Source organism: Cnephaeus nilssonii (assembly GCF_951640355.1).
Source record: "Cnephaeus nilssonii genome assembly, chromosome: Y".
Classification (NCBI taxonomy): Eukaryota; Metazoa; Chordata; class Mammalia; order Chiroptera; family Vespertilionidae; genus Cnephaeus; species Cnephaeus nilssonii.
The window spans coordinates 3,917,067-3,935,491 of record NC_137096.1 but is presented as its reverse complement, the minus strand read 5'-3'; positions in this window follow the sequence as shown (position 1 = coordinate 3,935,491).

Genomic DNA, 18,425 nt, shown 5'->3' with positions numbered 1-18,425 from the left:
CTCTCCTCCTGACCTGATCCCTCTGACTGCCTACCTGCTCTCTCCTCCTGGCCTGATCCCCCTGATTGCCTACCTGCTCTCTCCTCCTGGCCTCATGCCCCAGACTACCTAACTGCTCTTCCCTTCTGACCTGATATTCCTGACTGCCTACCTGCTCTCTCCTCCTGGCCTCATCCCTGAGACTACCTAACTGCTCTTCCCTTCTGACCTAATATTCCTGACTGCCTACCTGCTCTCTCCTCCTGGCCTCATCACCAGACTACCTAACTCCTCTTCCCTTCTGACCTGATCTTCCTGACTGCCTACCTGCTCTCTCCTCCTGTACTGATCCCCCTGACTGCCTACCTGCTCTCACCTCCTGGCCTGATCCCCCTGACTGCCTACCTGCTCTCTCCTCCTGGCCAGATCCACCTGACTGCCTACCTGCTCTCTCCTCCTGACCTGATCCCCCTGACTGCCTACCTGCTCTCTCCTCCTGGACTGATCCTCCTGACTGCCTACCTGACTCTCCTCCTGGCCTGATCCTCCAGACTGCCTACCTGCCCTTCCCTTCCGGCCTGATCCCCTGACTGCCTAACTGCTCTCTCCTCCTGGCTGCTCCCCCTGATTGCCTACCTGCTCTCTCCTCCTTGCCTGATCGCCCTGACTGCCTACCTGCTCTGTCCTCCTGGCCTGATCCCCCTGACTGCCTACCTGCTCTCTCCTCCTGGCCTGATCTCCCTGACTGCCTACCTGCTATCTCCTCCTAGCTGATCCCCCTGACTGCCTACCTGCTCTCTCCTCCTGGCCTGATCCACCTGACTGCCTACCTGCTCTCTCCTCCTGGCCTGATCCCAGTGACTGTCTACCTGCTCTCTCCTCCTGGCCTGATCCCCCTGACTGCCTACCTGCTCTCTCCTCCTGGCCTGATCACCCTGACTGCCGAACTGCTCTTCCCTTCTGTCCTGATCCCCCTGACTGCCTACCTGCTCTCTCCTCCTAGATGATCCCCCTGACTGCCTACCTGCTCTCTCCTCCTGGCCTGATCCCCCTAACTGCCTACCTGCTCTTTCCTCCTGGCTGATCCCCCTGACTGCCTACCTGCTCTCTCGTCCTGGCCTGATCCACCTGACTGCCTACCTGCTCTATCCTCCTGGCCTGATCCCCCTGACTGCCTAACTGCTCTTCCCTTCCTGCCTGATCCCACAGACTACCTAACTGCTCTTCCTTTCCGGCCTGATCCCCCTGACTGCCTACCTGCTCTCTCCTCCTGGCCTGATCCCCCTGACTGGCTACCTGCTCTCTCCTCCTGGCCTGATCCAACTGACTGCCTACCTGCTCTCTCCTCCAGGCCTGATCCCCTGACTGACTACCTGCTCTCTCCTCCTGGACTGATCCCCCTGACTGCCTACCTGCTCTCTCCTCCTGGACTGATCCCCCTGACTGCCTACCTGCTCTCTCCTCCTGGCCTGATCCCCCTGACTGCCTACCTGCTCTTTCCTTCTGAACTGATCTTCCTGACTGCCTACCTGCTCTCTCCTCCTGGCCTCATCCCCGAGACTACCTAACTGCTCTTCCCTTCTGAACTGATATTCCTGATTGCCTACCTGCTCTCTCCTACTGGCCTCATCACCAGACTACCTAACTGCTCTTCCCTTCTGACCTGATCTTCCTGACTGCCTACCTGCTCTCTCCTCCTGCACTGATCCCCCTGACTTCCTACCTGCTCTCAACTCCTGGCCTAATCCCCCTGACTGCCTACCTGCTCTCTCCTCCTGGCCAGATCCACCTGACTGCCTACCTGCTCTCTCCTCTTGACCTGATCCCCCTGACTGCCTACCTGCTCTTCCTTTCCGCCCTGATCCCCCTGACTGCCTAACTGCTCTCTCCTCCTGGCTGATCCCCTGACTGCCTACCTGCTCTCTTCTCCTGGCCTTATCCCCCTGACTGCCTACCTGCTCTCTCCTCCTGGCCTGATCCCCCTGACTGCCTACCTGCTCTCTCCTCCTGGCCTGATCCCCCTGACTGTCTAACTGCTCTTCCCTTCTGGCCTGATCCCCCTGATGGCTCCCTGCTCTCTCCTCCTGGCCTGATCCCCCTGACTGCCTACCTGCTCTCTCCTCCTGGCCTGATCCCTCTGACTGCCTACCTGCTCTCTCCTCCTGGCCTGATCCCCCTGATTGCGAACCTGCTCTCTCCTCCTGGCCTCATGCCCCAGACTACCTAACTGCTCTTCCCTTCTGACCTGATATTCCTGACTGCCTACCTGCTCTCTCCTCCTGGCCTCATCCCTGAGACTACCTAACTGCTCTTCCCTTCTGACCTGATATTCCTGACAGCCTACCTGCTCTCTCCTCCTGGCCTCATCACCAGACTACCTAACTGCTCTTCCCTTCTGACCTGATCTTCCTGACTGCCTACCTGCTCTCTCCTCCTGTACTGATCCCCCTGACTGCCTACCTGCTCTCTCCTCCTGGCCTGATCCCCCTGACTGCCTACCTGCTCTCTCCTCCTGGCCAGATCCACCTGACTGCCTACCTGCTCTCTCCTCCTGACCTGATCCCCCTGACTGCCTACCTGCTCTCTCCTCCTGGACTGATCCTCCTGACTGCCTACCTGACTCTCCTCCTGGCCTGATCCTCCAGACTGCCTACCTGCCCTTCCCTTCCGGCCTGAACCCCTGACTGCCTAACTGCTCTCTCCTCCTGGCTGCTCCCCCTGATTGCCTACCTGCTCTCTCCTCCTTGCCTGATCGCCCTGACTGCCTACCTGCTCTGTCCTCCTGGCCTGATCCCCCGGACTGCCTACCTGCTCTCTCCTCCTGGCCTGATCTCCCTGACTGCCTACCTGCTATCTCCTCCTAGCTGATCCCCCTGACTGCCTACCTGCTCTCTCCTACTGGCCTGATCCTCCTGACTGTCTACCTGCTCTCTCCTCCTGGCCTGATCCCCCTGACTGCCTACCTGCTCTCTCCTCCTGGCCTGATCCCCCTGACTGCCGAACTGCTCTTCCCTTCTGTCCTGATCCCCCTGACTGCCTACCTGCTCTCTCCTCCTAGATGATCCCCCTGACTGCCTACCTGCTCTCTCCTCCTGGCCTGATCCCCCTAACTGCCTACCTGCTCTTTCCTCCTGGCTGATCCCCCTGACTGCCTACCTGCTCTCGCGTCCTGGCCTGATCCACCTGACTGCCTACCTGCTCTATCCTCCTGGCCTGATCCCCCTAACTGCCTAACTGCTCTTCCCTTCCTGCCTGATCCCACAGACTACCTAACTGCTCTTCCTTTCCGGCCTGATCCCCCTGACTGCCTACCTGCTCTCTCCTCCTGGCTGATCCCATTGACTGCCTACCTCCTCTCTCCTCCTTGCCTGATCGCCCTGACTGCCTACCTGCTCTGTACTCCTGGCCTGATCCCCCTGACTGCCTACCTGCTCTCTCCTCCTGGCCTGATCTCCCTGACTGCCTACCTGCTCTCTCCTCCTAGCTGATCCCCTGATTGCCTACCTGCTCTCTCCTCCTGGCCTGATCCCCCTGACTGCCTACCTGCTCTCTCCTCCTGGCCTGATCCCCCAGACTGCCTACCTGCTCTCTCCTCCTGGCCTGATCCCTCTGACTGCCTAACTGCTCTCTCCTCCTGGCCTGATCTCCCTGACTGCCTACCTGCTCTCTCCTCCTAGCTGATCCTCTGATTGCCTACCTGCTCTCTCCTCCTGGACTGATCCCCCTGACTGCCTAACTGCTCTTCCATTCTGGCCTGATCCCCCCAACTGCCTACCTGCTCTCTCCTCCTGGCCTGATCCGCCTGACTGCCTACCTGCTCTCTCCTCCTGGCCTGATCCCCCTGACTGCTTACCCGCTCTCTCCTCCTGGCCTGATCCCCCTGACTGCCTACCTGCTCTCTCCTCCTGGCCTGATCCCCCTGACTGCCTAACTGCTCTTCCCTCCTGGCCTGATCCCACAGACTACCTAACTGCTCTTCCCTTCCGGTCTGATCCCCCTGACTGCCTACCTGCTCTCTCCTCCTGGCCTGATTCCCCTGACTGCCTACCTGCTCTCTCCTCCTGGCCTGATCCCCCTGACTGCCTACCTGCTCTCTCCTCCTGGACTGATCCCCCTGACTGCATACCTGCTCTCTCCTCCAGGACTGATCCCACTGACTGCCTACCTGACTCTCCTCCTGGCTTGATCCCCCTGACTGCCTACCTGCTCTTCCCTTCCGGCCTGATCCCCCTGACTGCCTAACTGCTCTCTCCTCCTGGAGGATCCCCCTGACTACCTACCTGCTCTCTCCTCCTGGCCTGATCCCCCTGACTGCCTACCTGCTCTCTCCTCCTGGCCTGTTCCCCCTGACTGCCTACCTGCTCTCTCCTCCTGGCCTGATCCCCCTGACTGCCTACCTGCTCTCTCCTCCTGGCCTGATCTCCCTGACTGCCTACCTGCTCTCTTCTCCTGGCCTGATCCCCCTTACTGCCTACCTGCTCTTCCCTTCTGGCCTGATCCCCGTGACTGCCTAACTACTCTCTCCTCCTGGCTCATCCCCCTGACTGCTTACCTGCTCTCTACTCCTGGACTGATCCCCCTGACTGCCTACCTGCTCTCTCCTCCTGGCCTGATCTCCCTGACTGCCTAACTGCTCTTCCCTTCTGTCCTGAACCCCTGACTGGCTACCTGCTCTCTCCTCCTGGCCTGATCCCCCTGACTGCCTACCTGCTCTCTCCTCCTGACCTGATCCCCCTGACTGCCTAACTGCTCTCTCCTCCTGGCCTGATCCCCCTGACTGCCTACCTGCTCTCTCCTCCTGGCCTGAACCCCTGACTCCCTACCTGCTCTCTCCTCCTGGCCTGAACCCCCTGACTGCCTACCTGCTCTCTCCTCTTGGACTGATCCCCCTGACTACCTAACTGCTCTTCCCTTCTGGCCTGATCCCCCAGACTACCTAACTGCGCTTCCCTTCCGGCCTGATCCCCCTGACTGCCTACCTGCTCTCTCCTCCTGGACTGATCCCCCTGACTGCCTACCTGCTCTCTCCTCCTGGCCTGATCCCCCTGAATGCCTAACTGCTCTTCCCTTCTGGCCTGATCCCACTGACTGGCTACCTGCTCTCTCCTCCTGGCCTGATCCCCCTGACTGCCTACCTGCTCTCTCCTCCTGACCTGATCCCCCTGACTGCCTAACTTCTCTCTCCTCCTGGCCTGATCCCCCTGACTGCCTACCTGCTCTGTCCTCCTGGCCTGATCCCCCTGACTGCCTACCTGCTCTCTCCTCCTGGCCTGATGCCCCTGACTGCCTACCTGCTCTCTTCTCCTGGCCTGATCCCCCTGACTGCCTACCTGCTCTCTCCTCCTGGACTGATCCCCCTGACTGCCTACCTGCTCTCTCCTCCTGGCCTGATCCCCCTGACTGCCTACCTCCTCGCTCCTCCTGGACTGATCCCCCTGACTGCCTACCTGCTCGCTCCTCCTGGCCTTATCCCCCTGACTGCCTACCTGCTCTCTCCTCCTGGCCTCATCCCCCAGACTACCTAACTGCTCTTCCCTTCTGACCTGATATTCCTGACTGCCTAACTGCTCTCTCCTCCTGGCTGATCCCATTGACTGCCTACCTCCTCTCTCCTCCTTGCCTGATCACCCTGACTGCCTACCTGCTCTGTACTCCTGGCCTGATCCCCCTGACTGCCTACCTGCTCTCTCCTCCTGACCTGATCTCCCTGACTGCCTACCTGCTCTCTCCTCCTAGCTGATCCCCTGATTGCCTACCTGCTCTCTCCTCCTGGCCTGATCCCCCTGACTGCCTACCTGCTCTTCCCTTCCTGCCTGATCCCCCTGACTGCCTACCTACTCTCTCCTCCTGGCCTGATCCCCCTGACTGCCTACCTGCTCTCTCCTCCTGGCCTGATCCCTCTGACTGCCTAACTGCTCTCTCCTCCTGGCCTGATCTCCCTGACTGCCTACCTGCTCCCTCCTCCTAGCTGATCCCCTGATTGCCTACCTGCTCTCTCCTCCTGGACTGATCCCCCTGACTGCCTAACTGCTCTTCCATTCTGGCCTGATCCCCCCAACTGCCTACCTGCTCTCTCCTCCTGGCCTGATCCCCCTGACTGCCTACCTGCTCTCTCCTCCTGGACTGATCCCCCTGACTGCCTACCTGCTCTCTCCTCCTGGCCTGATCCCCCTGACTGCCTACCCGCTCTCTCCTCCTGGCCTGATCCCCCTGACTGCCTACCTGCTCTCTCCTCCTAGCCTGATCCCCCTGACTGCCTAACTACTCTTCCCTTCTGGCCTGATCCCACAGACTACCTAACTGCTCTTCCCTTCCGGTCTGATCCCCCTGACTGCCTACCTGCTCTCTCCTCCTGGCCTGATTCCCCTGACTGCCTACCTGCTCTCTCCTCCTGGCCTGATCCCCCTGACTGCCTACCTGCTCTCTCCTCCTGGACTGATCCCCCTGACTGCATACCTGCTCTCTCCTCCAGGACTGATCCCACTGACTGCCTACCTGACTCTCCTCCTGGCCTGATCCCCCTGACTGCCTACCTGCTCTTCCCTTCCGGCATGATCCCCCTGACTGCCTAACTGCTCTCTCCTCCTGGAGGATCCCCCTGACTGCCTACCTGCTCTCTCCTCCTGGCCTGATCCCCCTGACTGCCTACCTGCTCTCTCCTCCTGGCCTGATCCCCCAGACTGGCTACCTGCTCTCTCCTCCTGGCCTGATCCCCCTGACTGCCTACCTGCTCTCTCCTCCTGGCCTGATCTCCCTGACTGCCTACCTGCTCTCTTCTCCTGGCCTGATCCCCCTTACTGCCTACCTGCTCTTCCCTTCTGGCCTGATCCCCGTGACTGCCTAACTACTCTCTCCTCCTGGCTCATCCCCCTGACTGCTTACCTGCTCTCTACTCCTGGACAGATCCCCCTGACTGCCTACCTGCTCTCTCCTCCTGGCCTGATCCCCCTGACTGCCTAACTGCTCTTCACTTCTGGCCTGAACCCCTGACTGGCTACCTGCTCTCTCCTCCTGGCCTGATCCCCCTGACTGCCTACCTGCTCTCTCCTCCTGACCTGATCCCCCTGACTGCCTAACTGCTCTCTCCTCCTGGCCTGATCCCCCTGACTGCCTACCTGCTCTCTCCTCCTGGCCTAAACCCCTGACTCCCTACCTGCTCTCTCCTCCTGGCCTGAACCCCCTGACTGCCTACCTGCTCTCTCCTCCTGGACTGATCCCCCTAACTACCTAACTGCTCTTCCCTTCTGGCCTGATCCAACAGACTACCTAACTGCCCTTCCCTTCCGGCCTGATCCCTCTGACTGCCTACCTGCTCTCTCCTCCTGGACTGATCCCCCTGACTGCCTACCTGCTCTCTCCTCCTGGACTGATCCCCCTGACTGCCTAACTGCTCTCTCCTCCTGGCTTGATCCACCTGACTGCCTACCTGCTCTATCTTCCTGGCCTGATCCCCCTGACTGCCTACCTGCTCTCTCCTCCTGGACTGATCCCCCTGACTACCTACCTGCTCTCTCCTCCTGGCCTGATCCCCCTGACTGCCTACCTGCTCTTCCCTTCCGGCCTGACCTCCCTGACTGGCAACCTGCTCTCTCCTCCTGGCCTGATCCCCCTGACTGCCTACCTGCTCTCTCCTCCAGGCCTGATCCCCCTGACTGACTACCTGCTCTCTCCTCCTGGACTGATCCCCATGACTGCCTAACTGCTCTCTCCTGCTGGCCTGATCCCCCTGACTGCCTACCTGCTCTCTCCTCCTGGACTGATCCCCCTGACTGCCTACCTGCTCTCTCCTCCTGGCCTGATCCCCCTGACTGCCTACCTGTTCTTCCCTTCTGACCTGATCTTCCTGACTGCCTACCTGCTCTCTCCTCCTGGCCTCATCCCCCAGACTACCTAACTGCTCTTCCCTTCTAACCTGATATTCCTAACTGCCTACCTGCTCTCTTCTCCTGGCCTCATCCCCGAGACTACCTAACTGCTCTTCCCTTCTGACCTGATATTCCTGACTGCCTACCTGCTCTCTCCTCCTGGCCTCATCACCAGACTACCTAACTGCTCTTCCCTTCTGACCTGATCTTCCTGACTGCCTACCTGCTCTCTCCTCCTGTACTGATCCCCCTGACTGCCTACCTGCTCTCTCCTCCTGGCCTGATCCCCCTGACTGCCTACCTGCTCTCTCCTCCTGGCCAGATCCACCTGACTGCCTACCTGCTCTCTCCTCCTGACCTGATCCCCCTGACTGCCTACCTGCTCTCTCCTCCTGGACTGATCCTCCTGACTGCCTACCTGACTCTCCTCCTGGCCTGATCCTCCAGACTGCCTACCTGCCCTTCCCTTCCGGCCTGATCCCCTGACTGCCTAACTGCTCTCTCCTCCTGGCTGCTCCCCCTGATTGCCTACCTGCTCTCTCCTCCTTGCCTGATCGCCCTGACTGCCTACCTGCTCTGTCCTCCTGGCCTCATCCCCCTGACTGCCTACCTGCTCTCTCCTCCTGGCCTGATCTCCCTGACTGCCTACCTGCTATCTCCTCCTAGCTGATCCCCCTGACTGCCTACCTGCTCTCTCCTCCTGGCCTGATCCACCTGACTGCCTACCTGCTCTCTCCTCCTGGCCTGATCCCCCTGACTGTCTACCTGCTCTCTCCTCCTGGCCTGATCCCCCTGACTGCCTACCTGCTCTCTCCTCCTGGCCTGATCCCCCTGACTGCCGAACTGCTCTTCCCTTCTGTCCTGATCCCCCTGACTGCCTACCTGCTCACTCCTCCTAGATGATCCCCCTGACTGCCTACCTGCTCTCTCCTCCTGGCCTGATCCCCCTAACTGCCTACCTGCTCTTTCCTCCTGGCTGATCCCCCTGACTGCCTACCTGCTCTCTCGTCCTGGCCTGATCCACCTGACTGCCTACCTGCTCTATCCTCCTGGCCTGATCCCCCTGACTGCCTAACTGCTCTTCCCTTCCTGCCTGATCCCACAGACTACCTAACTGCTCTTCCTTTCCGGCCTGATCCCCCTGACTGCCTACCTGCTCTCTCCTCCTGGCCTGATCCCCCTGACTGGCTACCTGCTCTCTCCTCCTGGCCTGATCCCCCTGACTGCCTACCTGCTCTCTCCTCCAGGCCTGATCCCCCTGACTGACTACCTGCTCTCTCCTCCTGGACTGATCCCCCTGACTGCCTAACTGCTCTCTCCTGCTGGCCTGATCCACCTGACTGCCTACCTGCTCTCTCCTCCTGGACTGATCCCCCTGACTGCCTACCTGCTCTCTCCTCCTGGCCTGATCCCCCTGACTGCCTACCTGCTCTTCCCTTCTGACCTTTTCTTCCTGACTGCCTACCTGCTCTCTCCTCCTGGCCTCATCCCCGAGACTACCTAACTGCTCTTCCCTTCTGAACTGATATTCCTGAATGCCTACCTGCTCTCTCCTACTGGCCTCATCACCAGACTACCTAACTGCTCTTCCCTTCTGGCCTGATCTTCCTGACTGCCTACCTGCTCTCTCCTCCTGGACTGATCCCCCTGACTTCCTACCTGCTCTCAACTCCTGGCCTGATCCCCCTGACTGCCTACCTGCACTCTCCTCCTGGCCAGATCCACCTGACTGCCTACCTGCTCTCTCCTCTTGACCTGATCCCCCTGACTGCCTACCTGCTCTCTCCTCCTGGACTGATCCCCCTGCCTGCTTACCTGACTCTCCTCCTGGCCTGATACCCCTGACTGCCTACCTGCTCTTCCTTTCCGCCCTGATGCCCCTGACTGCCTAACTGCTCTCTCCTCCTGGCTGATCCCCTGACTGCCTACCTGCTCTCTCCTCCTGGCCTTATCCCCCTGACTGCCTACCTGCTCTCTCCTCCTAGCCTGATCCCCCTGACTGCCTACCTGCTCTCTCCTCCTGGCCTGATCCCCCTGACTGTCTAACTGCTCTTCCCTTCTGGCCTGATCCCCCTGATGGCTACCTGCTCTCTCCTCCTGGCCTGATCCCCCTGACTGCCTACCTGCTCTCTCCTCCTGCCCTGATCCCTCTGACTGCCTACCTGCTCTCTCCTCCTGGCCTCATGCCCCAGACTACCTAACTGCTCTTCCCTTCTGACCTGATATTCCTGACTGCCTACCTGCTCTCTCCTCCTGGCCTCATCCCTGAGACTACCTAACTGCTCTTCCCTTCTGACCTGATATTCCTGACTGCCTACCTGATCTCTCCTCCTGGCCTCATCACCAGACTACCTAACTGCTCTTCCCTTCTGACCTGATCTTCCTGACTGCCTACCTGCTCTCTCCTCCTGTAATGATCCCCCTGACTGCCTACCTGCTCTCTCCTCCTGGCCTGATCCCCCTGACTGCCTACCTGCTCTCTCCTCCTGGCCAGATCCACCTGACTGCCTACCTGCTCTCTCCTCCTGACCTGATCCCCCTGACTGCCTACCTGCTCTCTCCTCCTGGACTGATCCTCCTGACTGCCTACCTGACTCTCCTCCTGGCCTAATCCTCCAGACTGCCTACCTGCCCTTCCCTTCCGGCCTGATCCCCTGACTGCCTAACTGCTCTCTCCTCCTGGCTGCTCCCCCTGATTGCCTACCTGCTCTCTCCTCCTTGCCTGATCGCCCTGACTGCCTACCTGCTCTGTCCTCCTGGCCTGATCCCCCTGACTGCCTACCTGCTCTCTCCTCCTGGCCTGATCTCCCTGACTGCCTACCTGCTATCTCCTCCTAGCTGATCCCCCTGACTGCCTACCTGCTCTCTCCTCCTGGCCTGATCCACCTGACTGTCTACCTGCTCTCTCCTCCTGGCCTGATCCCCCTGACTGTCTACCTGCTCTCTCCTCCTGGCCTGATCCCCCTGACTGCCTACCTGCTCTCTCCTCCTGGCCTGATCCCCCTGACTGCCGAACTGCTCTTCCCTTCTGTCCTGATCCCCCTGACTGCCTACCTGCTCTTTCCTCCTGGCCTGATCCCCCTGACTGCCTACCTGCTCTATCCTCCTGGCCTGATCCCCCTAACTGCCTAACTGCTCTCTCCACCTGGCCTGATCCCCCTAACTGCCTACCTGCTCTTTCCTCCTGGCTGATCGCCCTGACTGCCTACCTGCTCTCTCGTCCTGGCCTGATCCTCCTGACTGCCTACCTGCTCTCTCCTCCTGGCCTGATCCCCCTGACTGCCTACCTGCTCTCTCCTCCTGGCCTGATCCCCCTGACTGCCTACCTGCTCTCTCCTCCTGGCCTGATCCCCCTGACTGCCTACCTGCTCTCTCCTCCTGGCCTGATCCCCCTGAATGCCTACCTACTCGCTCCTCCTGGACTGATCCCCCTGACTGCCTACCTGCTCGCTCCTCCTGGCCTTATCCCCCTGACTGCCTACCTGCTCTCTCCTCCTGTCCTCATCCCCCAGACTACCTAACTGCTCTTCCCTTCTGACCTGATATTCCTGACTGCCTACCTGCTCTCTCCTCCTGGACTCATGCCCCAGACTACCTACCTGCTCTTCCCTTCCGGCGTGATCCCCTGACTGCCTAACTACTCTCTCCTCCTGGCTGATCCCATTGACTGCCTACCTCCTCTCTCCTCCTTGCCTGATCGCCCTGACTGCCTACCTGCTCTGTACTCCTGGCCTGATCCCCCTGACTGCCTACCTGCTCTCTCCTCCTGGCCTGATCTCCCTGACTGCCTACCTGCTCTCTCCTCCTAGCTGATCCCCTGATTGCCTACCTGCTCTCTCCTCCTGGCCTGATCCCTCTGACTGCCTACCTGCTCTCTCCTCCTGGCCTGATCCCTCTGACTGCCTAACTGCTCTCTCCTCCTGGCCTGATCTCCCTGACTGCCTACCTGCTCTCTCCTCCTAGCTGATCCCCTGACTGCCTACCTACTCTCTCCTCCTGGCCTGATCCCTCTGACTGCCTACCTGCTCTCTCCTCCTGGCCTGATCCCTCTGACTGCCTAACTGCTCTCTCCTCCTGGCCTGATCTCCCTGACTGCCTACCTGCTCTCTCCTCCTAGCTGATCCCCTGATTGTCTACCTGCTCTCTCCTCCTGGACTGATCCCCCTGACTGCCTAACTGCTCTTCCATTCTGGCCTGATCCCCCCAACTGCCTACCTGCTCTCTCCTCCTGGCCTGATCCCCCTGACTGCCTACCTGCTCTCTCCTCCTGGCCTGATCCCCCTGACTGCCTACCCGCTCTCTCCTCCTGGCCTGATCCCCCTGACTGCCTACCTGCTCTCTCCTCCTGGCCTGATCCCCCTGACTGCCTAACTGCTCTTCCCTTCTGGCCTGATCCCACAGACTACCTAACTGCTCTTCCCTTCCGGTCTGATCCCCCTGACTGCCTACCTGCTCTCTCCTCCTGGCCTGATTCCCCTGACTGCCTACCTGCTCTCTCCTCCTGGCCTGATCCCCCTGACTGCCTACCTGCTCTCTCCTCCTGGACTGATCCCCCTGACTGCATACCTGCTCTCTCCTCCAGGACTGATCCCACTGACTGCCTACCTGACTCTCCTCCTCTCCTGATCCCCCTGACTGCCTACCTGCTCTTCCCTTCCGGCCTGATCCCCCTGACTGCCTAACTGCTCTCTCCTCCTGGAGGATCCCCCTGACTGCCTACCTGCTCTCTCCTCCTGGCCTGATCCCCCTGACTGCCTACCTGCTCTCTCCTCCTGGCCTGATCCCCCTGACTGCCTACCTGCTCTCTCCTCCTGACCTGATCCCCCTGACTGCCTACCTGCTCTCTCCTCCTGGCCTGAACCCCTGACTCCCTACCTGCTCTCTCCTCCTGGCCTGAACCCCCTGACTGCCTACCTGCTCTCTCCTCCTGGACTGATCCCGCTGACTACCTAACTGCTCTTCCCTTCTGGCCTGATCCCACAGACTACCTAACTGCGCTTCCCTTCCGGCCTGATCCCCCTGCCTGCCTACCTGCTCTCTCCTCCTGGACTGATCCCCCTGACTGCCTACCTGCTCTCTCCTCCTGGCCTCATCCCCCTGAATGCCTAACTGCTCTTCCCTTCTGGCCTGATCCCACTGACTGGCTACCTGCTCTCTCCTCCTGGCCTGATCCCCCTGAATGCCTACCTGCTCTCTCCTCCTGACCTGATCCCCCTGACTGTCTAACTTCTCTCTCCTCCTGGCCTGATCCCCCTGACTGCCTACCTGCTCTGTCCTCCTGGCCTGATCCCCCTGACTGCCTACCTGCTCTCTCCTCCTGGCCTGATGCCCCTGACTGCCTACCTGCTCTCTTCTCCTGGCCTGATCCCCCTGACTGCCTACCTGCTCTCTCCTCCTGGCCTGATCCCCCTGACTGCCTAACTGCTCTTCCCTTCCTGCCTGATCCCACAGACTACCTAACTGCTCTTCCTTTCCGGCCTGATCCCCCTGACTGCCTACCTGCTCTCTCCTCCTCGCCTGATCCCCCTGACTGGCTACCTGCTCTCTCCTCCTGGCCTGATCCCCCTGACTGCCTACCTGCTCTCTCCTCCAGGCCTGATCCCCCTGACTGACTACCTGCTCTCTCCTCCTGGACTGATCCCCCTGACTGCCTAACTGCTCTCTCCTGCTGGCCTGATCCCCCTGACTGCCTACCTGCTCTCTCCTCCTGGACTGATCCCCCTGACTGCCTACCTGCTCTCTCCTCCTGGCCTGATCCCCCTGACTGCCTACCTGCTCTTCCCTTCTGACCTGATCTTCCTGACTGCCTACCTGCTCTCTCCTCCTGGCCTCATCCCCCAGACTACCTAACTGCTCTTCCCTTCTAACCTGATATTCCTAACTGCCTACCTGCTCTCTCCTCCTGGCCTCATCCCCGAGATACCTAACTGCTCTTCCCTTCTGAACTCATATTCCCGACTGCCTACCTGCTCTCTCCTACTGGCCTCATCACCAGACTACCTAACTGCTCTTCCCTTCTGACCTGATCTTCCTGACTGCCTACCTGCTCTCTCCTCCTGGACTGATCCCCCTGACTTCCTACCTTCTCTCAACTCCTGGCCTGATCCCCCTGACTGCCTACCTGCTCTCTCCTCCTGGCCAGATCCACCTGACTGCCTACCTGCTCTCTCCTCTTGACCTGATCCCCCTGACTGCCTACCTGCTCTCTCCTCCTGGACTGATCCCCCTGCCTGCCTACCTGACTCTCCTCCTGGCCTAATCCCCCTGACTGCCTACCTGCTCTTCCTTTCCGCCCTGATCCCCCTGACTGCCTAACTGCTCTCTCCTCCTGGCTGATCCCCTGACTGCCTACCTGCTCTCTCTTCCTGGCCTTATCCCCCTGACTGCCTACCTGCTCTCTCCTCCTGGCCTGATCCCCCTGACTGCCTACCTGCTCTCTCCTCCTGGCCTGATCCCCCTGACTGTCTAACTGATCTTCCCTTCTGGCCTGATCCCCCTGATGGCTACCTGCTCTCTCCTCCTGGCCTGATCCCCCTGACTGCCTACCTGCTCTCTCCTCCTGGCCTGATCCCTCTGACTGCCTACCTGCTCTCTCCTCCTGGCCTGATCCCCCTGATTGCCTACCTGCTCTCTCCTCCTGGCCTCATGCCCCAGACTACCTACCTGCTCTTCCCTTCTGACCTGATATTCCTGACTGCCTACCTGCTCTCTCCTCCTGGCCTCATCACCAGACTACCTAACTGCTCTTCCCTTCTGACCTGATCTTCCTGACTGCCTACCTGCTCTCTCCTCCTGTACTGATCCCCCTGACTACCTACCTGCTCTCTCCTCCTGGCCTGATCCCCCTGACTGCCTACCTGCTCTCTCCTCCTGGCCAGATCCACCTGACTGCCTACCTGCTCTCTCCTCCTGACCTGATCCCCCTGACTGCCTACCTGCTCTCTCCTCCTGGACTGATCCTCCTGACTGCCTACCTGACTCTCCTCCTGGCCTGAACCTCCAGACTGCCTACCTGCCCTTCCCTTCCGGCCTGATCCCCTGACTGCCTAACTGCTCTCTCCTCCTGGCTGCTCCCCCTGATTGCCTACCTGCTCTCTCCTCCTTGCCTGATCGCCCTGACTGCCTACCTGCTCTGTCCTCCTGGCCTGATCCCCCTGACTGCCTACCTGCTCTCTCCTCCTGGCCTGATCTCCCTGACTGCCTACCTGCTATCTCCTCCTAGCTGATCCCCCTGACTGCCTACCTGCTCTCTCCTCCTGGCCTGATCCACCTGACTGCCTACCTGCTCTCTCCTCCTGGCCTGATCCCCCTGACTGTCTACCTGCTCTCTCCTCCTGGCCTGATCCCCCTGACTGCCTACCTGCTCTCTCCTCCTGGCCTGATCCCCCTGACTGCCGAACTGCTCTTCCCTTCTGTCCTGATCCCCCTGACTGCCTACCTGCTCTCTCCTCCTAGATGATCCCCCTGACTGCCTACCTGCTCTCTCCTCCTGGCCTGATCCCCCTAACTGCCTACCTGCTCTTTCCTCCTGGCTGATCCCCCTGACTGCCTACCTGCTCTCTCGTCCTGGACTGATCCCCCTGACTGCATACCTGCTCTCTCCTCCTAGCTGATCCCCTGATTGCCTACCTGCTCTCTCCTCCTGGACTGATCCCCCTGACTGCCTAACTGCTCTTCCATTCTGGCCTGATGCCCCCAACTGCCTACCTGCTGTCTCCTCCTGGCCTGATCCCCCTGACTGCCTACCTGCTCTCTCCTCCTGGCCTGATCCCCCTGACTGCCTACCCGCTCTCTCCTCCTGGCCTGATCCCCCTGACTGCCTACCTGCTCTCTCCTCCTGGCCTGATCCCCCTGACTGCCTAACTGCTCTTCCCTTCTGGCCTGATCCCACAGACTACCTAACTGCTCTTCCCTTCCGGTCTGATCCCCCTGACTGCCTACCTGCTCTCTCCTCCTGGCCTGATTCCCCTGACTGCCTACCTGCTCTCTCCTCCTGGCCTGATCCCCCTGACTGCCTACCTGCTCTCTCCTCCTGGACTGATCCCCCTGACTGCATACCTGCTCTCTCCTCCAGGACTGATCCCACTGACTGCCTACCTGACTCTCCTCCTTGCCTGATCCCCCTGACTGCCTACCTGCTCTTCCCTTCCGGCCTGATCCCCCTGACTGCCTAACTGCTCTCTCCTCCTGGAGGATCCCCCTGACTGCCTACCTGCTCTCTCCTCCTGGCCTGATCCCCCTGACTGGCTACCTGCTCTCTCCTCCTGGCCTGATCCCCCTGACTGCCTACCTGCTCTCTCCTCCTGGCCTGATCTCCCTGACTGCCTACCTGCTCTCTTCTCCTGGCCTGATCCCCCTTACTGCCTACCTGCTCTTCCCTTCTGGCCTGATCCCCGTGACTGCCTAACTACTCTCTCCTCCTGGCTCATCCCCCTGACTGCTTACCTGCTCTCTACTCCTGGACTGATCCCCCTGACTGCCTACCTGCTCTCTCCTCCTGGCCTGATCCCCCTGACTGCCTAACTGCTCTTCCCTTCTGGCCTGAACCCCTGACTGGCTACCTGCTCTCTCCTCCTGGCCTGATCCCCCTGACTGCCTACCTGCTCTCTCCTCCTGACCTGATCCCCCTGACTGCCTACCTGCTCTCTCCTCCTGGCCTGAACCCCTGACTCCCTACCTGCTCTCTCCTCCTGGCCTGAACCCCCTGACTGCCTACCTGCTCTCTTCTCCTGGCCTGATCCCCCTGACTGCCTACCTGCTCTCTCCTCCTGGCCTGATCCCCCTGACTGCCTAACTGCTCTTCCCTTCCTGCCTGATCCCACAGACTACCTAACTGCTCTTCCTTTCCGGCCTGATCCCCCTGACTGCCTACCTGCTCTCTCCTCCTGGACTGATCCCCCTGACTGCCTACCTGCTCTCTCCACCTGGCCTCATCCCCCTGAATGCCTAACTGCTCTTCCCTTCTGGCCTGATCCCACTGACTGGCTACCTGCTCTCTCCTCCTGGCCTGATCCCCCTGACTGCCTAACTGCTCTCTCCTCCTGACCTGATCCCCCTGACTGTCTAACTTCTCTCTCCTCCTGGCCTGATCCCCCTGACTGTCTACCTGCTCTGTCCTCCTGGCCTGATCCTCCTGACTGCCTACCTGCTCTCTCCTCCTGGCCTGATGCCCCTGACTGCCTACCTGCTCTCTTCTCCTGGCCTGATCCCCCTGACTGCCTACCTGCTCTCTCCTCCTGGCCTGATCCCCCTGACTGCCTAACTGCTCTTCCCTTCCTGCCTGATCCCACAGACTACCTAACTGCTCTTCCTTTCCGGCCTGATCCCCCTGACTGCCTACCTGCTCTCTCCTCCTCGCCTGATCCCCCTGACTGGCTACCTGCTCTCTCCTCCTGGCCTGATCCCCCTGACTGCCTACCTGCTCTCTCCTCCAGGCCTGATCCCCCTGACTGACTACCTGCTCTCTCCTCCTGGACTGATCCCCCTGACTGCCTAACTGCTCTCTCCTGCTGGCCTGATCCCCCTGACTGCCTACCTGCTCTCTCCTCCTGGACTGATCCCCCTGACTGCCTACCTGCTCTCTCCTCCTGGCCTGATCCCCCTGACTGCCTACCTGCTCATCCCTTCTGACCTGATCTTCCTGACTGCCTACCTGCTCTCTCCTCCTGGCCTCATCCCCCAGACTACCTAACTGCTCTTCCCTTCTAACCTGATATTCCTAACTGCCTACCTGCTCTCTCCTCCTGGCCTCATCCCCGAGACTACCTAACTGCTCTTCCCTTCTGAACTCATATTCCTGACTGCCTACCTGCTCTCTCCTACTGGCCTCATCACCAGACTACCTAACTGCTCTTCACTTCTGACCTGATCTTCCTGACTGCCTACCTGCTCTCTCCTCCTGGACTGATCCCCCTGACTTCCTACCTTCTCTCAACTCCTGGCCTGATCCCCCTGACTGCCTACCTGCTCTCTACTCCTGGCCAGATCCACCTGACTGCCTACCTGCTCTCTCCTCTTGACCTGATCCCCCTGACTGCCTACCTGCTCGCTCCTCCTGGCCTGATCCCCCTGACTGCCTACCTGCTCTTCCCTTCCGGCCTGATCCCCTGACTGCCTAACTGCTCTCTCCTCCTGGCTGTTCCCCCTGATTGCCTACCTGCTCTCTCCTCCTTGCCTGATCGCCGTGACTGCCTACCTACTCTGTCCTCCTGGCCTGATCCCCCTGACTGCCTACATGCTCTCTCCTCCTGGACTGATCCCACTGACTGCCTACCTGACTCTCCTCCTGGACTGATCCCCTGACTGCCTACCTGCTCTCTCCTCCTGTCCTGATCCCCCTGACTGCCTACCTGCTCTCTCCTCCTGGCTTGATCCCCCTGAGTGCCTACCTGCTCTCTCCTCCTGGCCTGATCCCCCTGACTGCCTAACTGCTCTTCCCTTCTGGCCTGATCCCCCTGATGGCTACCTGCTCTCTCCTCCTGGCCTGATCCCCCTGAATGCCTACCTGCTCTCTCCTCCTGACCTGATCCCCCTTACTGCCTAACTGCTCTCTCCTCCTGGCCTGATCCCCCTGACTGCCTA